The sequence below is a fragment of the Piliocolobus tephrosceles genome, chromosome 17, assembly GCF_002776525.5.
Source record: "Piliocolobus tephrosceles isolate RC106 chromosome 17, ASM277652v3, whole genome shotgun sequence".
Classification (NCBI taxonomy): domain Eukaryota; kingdom Metazoa; phylum Chordata; class Mammalia; order Primates; family Cercopithecidae; genus Piliocolobus; species Piliocolobus tephrosceles.
This window is the reverse complement of record NC_045450.1, coordinates 70,223,656-70,231,242: the sequence shown is the minus strand read 5'-3', so window position 1 is coordinate 70,231,242 and position 7,587 is coordinate 70,223,656.

Below are 7,587 nucleotides of genomic sequence, written 5' to 3'. Positions count from 1 at the left end.
AAAAAAAAAAAAAAAAAATTACCTGGCGTGGTGGCGGGTGCCTGTAGTCCCAGCTACTTGCGAAGCTGAGGCAGGAGAATGGCGTGAACCCAGGAGGCAGAGTTTGCAGTCAGTTGAGGTCGCGCCACTGCACTCCAGCCTGGGCGACAGAGCGAGACTCTGTCTCAGAAAAACAAAAAACAAACAAATAAAAAACAAACAACACATACCCGTAGGTCTCCTTTCCAGATGTTGACTTTCTGCTGAGTACTGTGCTACATGCTTTAAGTACATTATCTTGTTACATCTTCACAACAAAAGCAAGTCCATTATTATCCCCATTTTTTAGATGAAGAAACTGAAAAGGCCTAGAGAAGTGAAGTGACTTGCCCAAGGTCACATAGCCAGTAAGGAGCAACGCTCAGATTGGAACTCAGACAAGTCGGAAGCCAGGCCCTGTATTTTCAACTCTCTCCATGCGGCCTCCCTCATCTCTCTGTGGTAGGAGCTGGCAAAGACGCTTTACCCAGAAACCCTTCTTAATTAAAAGCAAAACAAACAAAAAACAGGAAGGGTAAGAACACTGCATCTGCAGTCTACATGCAAAACGGTGTGTCCGACCTCCAGTTGGGGCCTGCCCCTGGAGCAGGCTGCCAGCAAGCTCAGTATTTGAGAACTCTTTAAAATAATGGCTTTACAAGATAGAGGCAGCGATATGACAAAAGGCCTTCCTTCCTATGACTACGGAGATGCCAGAGAAATCAGACAGCGACTGTGCTGGGTACTGCCCAGGCCACATAGCTCATCCCTGTGAAGGGACCCTCTGCCTGTCCTCGAACGCCTCCTGGGACCCAGACGGGCCACTTCTGGAGGAAGTCCATTCGTCATCTCAGACAGCCCTGGTTGTCAATATTCTGCATTGTGCAAAGCCAACAGAGCCCTGGCAAGAGCTGTTGGAAGGCGCCACGGAGGTCCCCCGAGGGGAGGAGAAATAAGGGAATAAATGCGACTCAGAAGTCCCTGGACCAGCAGCTCACACCATCTGTGGACACCGTGACAGCGCGGGCACGGCTGGCCTCCTCACATCCTGCTCTGGTTGTGGGCCTGCTCTGGCCGCGGGCCTGCTCTGCTGCGTGGGGGCAAACGGACAAGGCTTTCTTTTCCCCAAGCACTCCAGAGACCAGGCGGTCCTGCTCCAGGAAAACAGGCATTGTGAACAGCCCTTCCCACTGTCCCCTGCTGGGGTCTGCTGGGCAAGAAGTCACTGCCAGGGCAAGAAGTCACTGCCAGGGTTGTAATTCCCCATTTGTGGATGACACACAGATCTTGCTGTCTCCTCCTGGGCCTAACTGGTTCAGGTCCATGTAGCCCTCTGGCCAAGAAGATGTGGTTTCTACGAGCGGCTTCGTCCCTGCCTTTCCCCTCATGCTGGGTGCGAGCTTTTTAGTGCAACAGACCAGAGTGGGATGCCCGAGGGCTCTCTGTGTCCTTCTCTGCCTTTACCTTGAAAGAAATCTGGAGCCAGCCCCAGCCACTTCCTTTCCTGTTGGTCTTCCTCGCCTGTTCTTTCTGGACTGTCCCCGTGGCCTGAGCTGTCCTTTACTTGCTCTCCAGCGGGTCACGCCTGAACTGATGGGGGAATTCTCAATGTGTCCCCAGCATGCGGTATTCAGTAGAATGGCTCCTCTGTCCTGGCACTTACAAAGCATGGGCACGGCTCAAGGTTTCTCAGCCTTGGCACAACTGACATTGGGGGCCGGATGATTCTTTGCTGTGGCGGCTGTCCTGGGCATCGCAGGATGTTTAGCAGCATCCCTGGCCTCGACCCACAAGATGTCAATAGGACAGCACAGTTATGGCACTCAAAATATGTCTACAGGCGGGCACGGTGGCTCACGCCTGTAATCCCAACACTGTGGGAAGCCGAGGTGGGGGGATCACTTGGGTCCAGGAGTTCAAGACCAGCCTGAGGAAAGTGGCAAAAACCCATCGCTACAAAAAATACAATTAACTAGGTGTGGTGGTGCACGCCTGTAGTCCCAGCTACTTGGGAGGCTGAGGCAAGAGGATCGCTTCAGCTTGGGTGGCAGAGGTTGCAGTGAGCTGAGATCGTGCCACTGCCCTTCAGCCTAGATGACAGAGCAAGATATTGTCTCAAATGTAAAAAAACTTTCCAGATATGGCCAACTGTCGCGAGGAGCAAAACTGCCTCCGTAGAGAACCACTTGCATAGCCTAAACAATCCAGCCAGCATGCTGGGTGACACAAGCTTTAGACCTCCTTCTATGGCTGGCCTTGAGCCAACAGCTGCCCTCTCTTGGCCCCAGCTTTACCACATTCAAATTTAGAGGGGCCGAATGGCGTGCTCTGGTCTTCCAGCTGTCTCAGATTCTCCAGTGCTGCTTAGAATCAATGGTTCCAAGATGGGGATAAGCTTGTGACTCAGGACAACAGGATCAGAAGGGAAGGGACCCAGGGTCTGCCCCCCAGCAAGGCTCATGCAAAAAACACAGGAAATGGGGTGTGGACTCTATGGGGTGGGCAACCCTGGTGCCTCTGGCGTCTCAGTGTTTCTCCCTTTTCTCTGCAGTCCTCTTTCTCCCCAACCTAAACAAAACCTGCTCTGAAAAGAAATATCTACTATTTTTTTTTTTTGAGACGGAGTCTCGCTCTGTCACCCAGGCTGGAGTGCTGTGGCCGGATCTCAGCTCACTGCAAGCTCCGCCTCCTGGGTTCATGCCATTCTCCTGCCTCAGCCTCCCGGGTAGCTGGGACTACAGGCGCCGCCACCTCGCCCGGCTAGTTTTTTTTGTAGTTTTTAGTAGAGACGGGGTTTCACCGTGTTAGCCAGGGTGGTCTCGATCTCCCGACCTCATGATCCACCCGTCTCAGCCTCCCAAAGTGCTGGGATTACAGGCTTGAGCCACCGCGCCCGGCCAAGAAATATCTACTATTAATCATTCACACTCTAGCATGACTTAGCCTTACCTCTGCTATCTCTATAGAATCCAGGCTGTGTCCCTGGTTGGGTCCATCTCCCAGCCCCTGGAACAGCTATAGGATATATTTGGGAAAAGCAGGGCAAAGGAGACGTGTTTTTTTTTTTTTTTTTTTTTGAGATGGAGTCTTGCTCTGTCACCCAGGCTGGAGTGCAGTGGTGTGATCTTGGCTCACTGTAACTTCTGCTTCCTGGGTTCAAGCGATTCTCCTGCCTCAGCCTCCTGAGTAGCTAGGATTACAGGCGCCTGGCACTGCACCTGGCTAATTTTTGTATTTTTAGTAGAGACGGAGTTTCACCATGTTGGTCAGGCTGGTCTCGAACTCCTGACCTCGTGATCCACCCACCTTGGCCTCCCAAAGTGCTGGGATTACAGGCACGAGCCACCATGCCTGGCCACAAGGAGACATTCTTAAGTGCATTTACGCTAAAAACAGTGGCTTCCATTTCTAAGGTCACGTGATGAGGGAAACTACGGAGTACCCTGTATTGCAGCAGCTGCTACAGGGAGGGAGAAGCCCCAGCCTGGTGCTGGACTTGGTGGGAGGTCATTTGACTCAGAGGTATCATGGTGAAGAGGTGGGGCCAGCAGGGCCACCCACAAAACCAGGTGCTGTGTGGACAGTCCCCCGGGCTTCACGACCATCAGTCTCATACGGCAAACACTAGCTTGTGCTGAGCTGAACACAGCACCAAGGCCAGAGCACTCTTAGTTAACAGTCACAGTCCCAACCCATGTGTCCCAAAGACAGCCTTTCCGGTTGTTTGTGGGGGTGGAGTAACCCAGAAGCATCTCCGCTTCAGCTCTTCACTGGGAGGCAGGCTGGCTGCGCCTGGGCAGAGTGAGACACACCTGTTCAGTTCTGCACAGCGGGGGCTTACGGGTGTGGGAGGGGATGCCGGGTCCCAGCACGGTTCTGCCCCTGTGGCAGGTGTAGCGTGGCTCTGGCCTTCTCTGGCCTTCAGTCTCTTCCTCTGTAGGATGTTTGGACGAAATGATCCCCCAGGCCCTCCAGCTCGGTGAGCCCATGATTAATAAAACTCAGACACACCATCTGCTCACTCTGACATTTAAGAAACAGAACGGGTTTCCAAAGAGAAAGCTGCCCTGTGCAGCCTGCTCCCCGCCTTCGCCTGCTGATCCAAATGTGGGTTCACACCCTCCCCGCATCCCAGCCCTGACTCTACAAATTCCAACATGCACACACACAATCACAGGCAGAGTGCGCTCCCCCTCCTCCACCCAGAAGGTCAAAACCGGATGGGGTGGGGGTGGGACAGGGCAGCTGAAGGCCGAGGTCTGCCCTAATAAAACCCTGAAATGACTGACGTCTTCTGGGCCTCCCACCCTTTGTACTGCCTTCTCCACCCCGAGGGCAAGGATGCATTTTGAAAACCACACGTCTCCAAACTTCGCAACTCCCCTGATGCCGAGACAGCCTTCCCTCATGCTCAGTCCGTTCCCAGTGCTGGGGAAGGAGACTGCTGTCCCTTTCTGCAGATGGGAAAAGTCAGCCTAAGGTCACACCAAGGACAAGCAGCGAGGCAGGGACGCGGCTCCTGACAGAGTACACGCATGTGGAATGTTCTGTGCCACACAGGGCCCTTTCCCCTGCAATGCTCATCAACAGCATCCTACCGCTCCGTCCTCCAGGCAGCCCCTCACCATGCACCGCGGCTTTACCTCTTATGCGACGACTCAGAAACAGGACCTCAGGCCCACTCCGATCCCAGGCACAGAAGCAAACCCTCTGTGCTATGCCCATGGCCCTGCCTTGTCCACGGAGTGGCTGGCAATTGTAAGCCCTTAAGGCCAGGCCCAGAGGAGGGCAGTGGGGACAGTGTGGGCCCCCAGGTGAGACTCTCCCACCAGCTGGAGGCTTTTCACTAGGCCCAGGAGCTGAGCCGGGGCGGTGGGGACATGGTCAGGACAGTTAGGCCTGTGCCAGCCAGGTGCCTGCTGTGTGGCTTCCTCCAGGTACCCAGGCTCCGCCTCTGGCAGGGAACAGTGGAGAAAGTCCCTCAGGAAGGCCCTAGCCTAGGGCCTGGCACTCTTTGTTGACTGAGTCTTGGTCACCCCCAACTCAAGCTGTCCTCTTGCGGCTGGCAGCCCTCCTGGGGAACCCCCAGGTGGTCAGCTCTCACCATCCCAGCCTTGGTCTATGGGCCTCACCGGCTGGCTTCTAGACTCTTCCTCCATGCTGGTCTCCTCCTGAACATCCATGCAGCTGCCTACTGCCACCCTGACCTCCCTAGACAAAATGCCTGCTGCTTCCCACCGTTCTCCCTGCCAGGCACAGCCCCCAGACCCTCCTCTCAGGCTCTGTCTCTGCCTCTACCCCCATCCCCGCCACACCACCCTGCTTGGAGAAATGGCCTGAGTGTTTCTCATAATGACCAGTAAAAGCAACCCAAAAGAACTAAATAAGAATGTACACTGGACTTCTTTTTTTTTGAGACAGGGTCTCACTTTATTGTTGAGGCCGGAGTGCAGTGGTGCAATCACAGCTCACTGCAGCCTCAAACTCCTGGGCTCAAGGGATCCTCCTGCCTCAGCCTCCCTAGTATCAGGGACTACAGGCCCATGCCACCTCACCTGGCTAATTTTTTGTACAAACAGGTCTTACCACATTGCCCAGGCTGGTCTCAAACTCCTGGGCTCAAGTGATCCTACCTCAGCCTCCTGAGCTGGGATTACAGTTGTGAGCCAGCATACCTGGGTACCTCCAGCACCAAAGAGCTGTCAAGACTAGAAGGAATCACCATGCCAAAAGCAATGAGAACAGGAAACCCTCAAGCTGACCTAGCTCAGAGGCCACATTTGCCCCAAGGGCATCTACAGGTCCAAGGAAACTTGAATTTCTGTTTTTATGGCCTTGAGGATCGGGGGGAACACAAAACCAGGCCTCAGGCACTTTGTACAAGTTGGGGGGTCTGATTGGAGACCCTCCCCACAATAAGCTGGGACTCCAAAGAACTACCTATTCCGTGTGAGTGACAGGCAAGTCGACCAGCCCCTGTGTGAAAGGACAGGCAGCATGGAATCTCTAGTGCTGCCCAATGAACATCGAGGCCTGAACTGGATGAAGGGGGTCCAAAGCCATGTCTCCAGGCACCTGCCAGACATGCAAGTCCTCCTGAAGAAAAGCACCTTCATTCTGAGCTTCGAAGTATGCCTACAAGAATGTTTCAAACACAGTGAGCTGTACACAATCAAAAATATCCAGGCACACAAGAAACCACACTTCCCAGTGGAGAATCAGCGGCCACAACAGCTGACAGAAGCAGACCTGCAGTGACTTTGGAAGTTGGAATTACAGGTACCCGTCCAACAACCCTGCTGACTTCAATATAAAATAAAAGACAAGCCTGCAGCTGTCCGCAGAGAAGAGGAAATCCTAATAAGAGAAGTGGCACAGTCTAACCTCTCACCGGAACGTAGGCCCCACGAGGGCCAGGACTCTCCTTTGTTCCCTGCCATGACCCCCAGAGCAATGCCCTGCCCACATGGGAGCTCAGTAGCAAACTAACTAAATGAACACACTGGACTAAGGCCTTCAAGGAGGGGACAGGGCAGCCATCCGCCTGTTCTGGGCGAGCCTGGTGAATCATTCTAGTCAGTGAGCAGATAGGTGAGAAGAGGTGATTAACCCCAAATTTCCCTTCAACGTGACATTTCTCTGTGTGAACACGGGCACTAATGAAAAAACAAACCCAGCCACAGAACGGCCTCCGCAGTGGAGAAAAACAACCCAGAGGTGTAATGACTATTGCAAAAAGCTGAATCCTTTAGGCCAAAACAAGCACCCCCCACCGTTATAATTTCGAGTTCTCCATTCTTTATTACAGCTCATAGGCTTGGCTTGAGAAGCCGGTACCAGGGATTCTTTCTGTGGGGGCAATTTTGGTGCCTGCAATTAGCTGAACAGGCAGCTTTTGTCCCTGCTAAAGCACTCAATTGCAGGTGTAATTAGGTTCCCTCACCCCTGAAATCTGCAGAGAGCCGCCCGCCTTGACTAACTGCACCCACAATTAAGTGCTTACGGGCATGTGGCTGGAGCCGGGAAACATGTGCACGCAGCTAATAGCAGGGGCACCAAGCAGGTTTGCAAAAATAGACACTGCGGTGGAGAGATCCAGGCTTTTTGCATTTGTTGTTCAAACGGCTCTGTCCAGCTGGGAATAACGAGGAAAGACAAACACACCAATTAGGCTAGGTCCATACATAAATAAACTGCACAGCTCCTTAATTAAGACACTTACAGGAGTGGGCAAAGCTGTGTGGAGGCAGGGGAAGGTGAGCCATGCCCTGTGGGGCTGGCACTGTGCAGGGGCACCGGCCTTGAAGAGCACCCAGGGCGGATGCCATGGTGGCCGAGATGGCGGAGTCAGTGGCAGACCCGCTCCTGGTGAACACAACGGTGGGCCACTCCAGCCAAGGGATACCGAGGCGGGTGGGGGAGATTTGGGGGCTGGAGAGGGACTGGTGGGATATGGGGAGGAGCCCCAGAGGTCCTCCAGGGCAAGATGGAGGTTAAGGCAGGAAAGGAAACGAAGGTGGCTTAAATCCTGTGTGTCCAGAGAACGGCAGTGGGGCACCGAGCCTGCTT